At 42.5% G+C, this 2,752-nt stretch overlaps 1 long non-coding RNA gene across 1 annotated transcript; it reads right to left on the reverse strand.

Annotated features, from left to right (window-relative positions):
• Positions 1-302: 302 nt before the first annotated feature.
• On the reverse strand, positions 303-2,130 carry LOC114557825 (uncharacterized). Its single transcript, XR_003692844.1, has 3 exons — positions 2,054-2,130; positions 1,488-1,585; positions 303-537 (listed from the first exon to the last, which is right to left on the reverse strand). It is a non-coding gene; the product is annotated as an uncharacterized LOC114557825 (long non-coding RNA).
• Between the last annotated feature and the right edge of the window lie 622 nt (positions 2,131-2,752).

Raw genomic sequence — 2,752 nt, forward strand, 5'->3', positions numbered from 1 at the left:
ATTTTACAAAAGATTTCAATAAAAAAAAATGACTTCCATTGGAAACGATTCCAAGTGGAAACCAGTTAGATGCCCAATCCTACTATTTGATCAGTTGGGAATGTACACACCTTCTTCGTAGTGAACAGGGTTACCGGTGTCATCACATCCGATTACAATCCGCCTGTTGCCACTAGAGCCACGGCAGCCACAGTTGGGAAGCCTGAGGTTGACATTGCATTCACAATTAACAACTTTGAACTTGTCATGGCTGATTCTCAGATTACCACCAGTACCGTAGGGACTTCCTCTGTCCCTACATACGGGTTTGACGGCAGCATACGTAGCACTGATGAAGGTGTTTACGTCCTTACACTTATTGCTGTTGGTTTGACTGATTTTTTTCTGGGTTATTACGGCGTCACAGCGGTTAGGAGCCATGTTCTGGTTGATATGCTGATTTATGAACTTCTGAACTCTTGGATCTAGTCCATCCACAGAGAGCATGGCAACAGAGAGCAGCAGAACACCAGCAAAGATAGAGATCTTCATGTTTATCTGGAGAACACAGAGTTATACAAGCTGTTAGAAAACTTACTCTGACAAAACACACAACCACACACACACGCACACACACAGACACAGACACACAAACACACACGCACACACAGACACACACACATGCACACACAGACACACACACACACACACAAACAGACACAGACACACAGACACACACACACACAGACACACACACATGCACACACAGACACACACAGACACACGCACACACACACACGGACATAAACACAGAGACGCACGCACACACAGACACACACGCACACACAGACACAGACACACAAACACACACGCACACACAGACACACACACATGCACACACAGACACACACACACACACACAAACAGACACAGACACACAGACACACACGCACACACAGACACACACACATGCACACACAGACACACACAGACACGCACACACACACACACGGACATAAACACAGAGACGCACGCACACACAGACACACACGCACACACAGACACACACACATGCACACACACACACACAGACACTAACACAGACACACGCACACACACACACACACACACACACACACACACACATGCACACACAGACACACACACACACACACACACACACGCACACACATAAACACAAACAGAGACGCACGCACACACACACACACACACACACACACAATCCAACCAGACAATACACTATGTTGTATACAATACGAGTGTCAAAAAAAGCGCCTCCAATGACAATTGTTAAAAAACTAAAAAACACAAAACTAAAAGTTAAATCTGAATCTAAGACAAATATAAACAAAAGTGCAAGTTAAGATATTGGGCTAAAATATAAACAAATGAAAATATGAATGACATAACTATATAATAAATACTTTTGTGTAGACAGAACGTAAACAGGAATCATTGTTGTTAAAGTATTTAACAAAGCAACTTACAGTTTCTTCAAACAGTCCAAAGAGTTGAGTCGAAGCCTGGAGAGAAAGGTAACCGGTTTCCTGGAATAAATCACAGCAACAAAAGCAGGTAGGAAGAGCTGCGACAGAAGCAGATTGACTAAAATAAATCTTTATTATGAAGTAAATATACAGATATCTTTATACACTTTACAGTTCTTAACTCTCCTGTTGTCCTCGGGTCAAATCTGACATTTTCAAAAAGTTTCTATATAAGAAGTTTGTGTTTCTTTCAACCACATTTTCCAAAGAAATAACATGGATGGCTCCCTACAACGCTCTTCACAAGTTTAACTCAATTCCATGGCATTTGAATGTCTTTATTTTTATTTTTATAAAAGAACGTTGAAAAAAGGGAGAAAAACATCGGTGGAAACGCAACCAAAGTTTTGAAAAAGACGTTCAAAGCATTGAAAAAAAATTAAATTTTGACCCAGAAAAAAAAAAAATTGCAGGTTGACGGGAAGACAACACAAGGGTTAAATAAAGTGATTAAAGATAAAGACTATAAAGTCTGTAAATTGTTGGCAAGATAAGACTAAACATACGTAAGAAGAGCAGAACTCTCACCGATGCAGATCTAAAGAGTCTTCAGACTGAAAAATGTTCATCAACTCCGGTCTTATATCTCTGACAGAGAGGGGTGGTCTCTGAAGTAAACGGAGAAATGTCATCATACACACACACACACACACACACACACACACACACACACACACACACACACACACACACACACACACACACACACACACACACACACACACACACACACACACACACACACACACACACACACACACACACACACACACACACACACACACACACACACACACACACACACACACACACACACACACACACACACACACACACACACACACACACACACACACACACACACACACACACACAGACACACACACACACACACACACACACACACACACACACACACACACACACACACACAGACACACACACACACACACACACACACACACACACACACACACACACACACACACACACACACACACACACACACACACACACACACACACACACACACACACACACACACACACACACACACACACACACACACACACACACACACACACACACACACACACACACACACACACACACACACACACACACACACACACACACACAGCTCCAGATTTAAACACTAAGTTCACTGACGGTCAAAAACAAACACAGGATATCAAGAAGGGGAA

The sequence above is a fragment of the Perca flavescens genome, chromosome 6, assembly GCF_004354835.1.
Source record: "Perca flavescens isolate YP-PL-M2 chromosome 6, PFLA_1.0, whole genome shotgun sequence".
Lineage (NCBI taxonomy): Eukaryota > Metazoa > Chordata > Actinopteri > Perciformes > Percidae > Perca > Perca flavescens.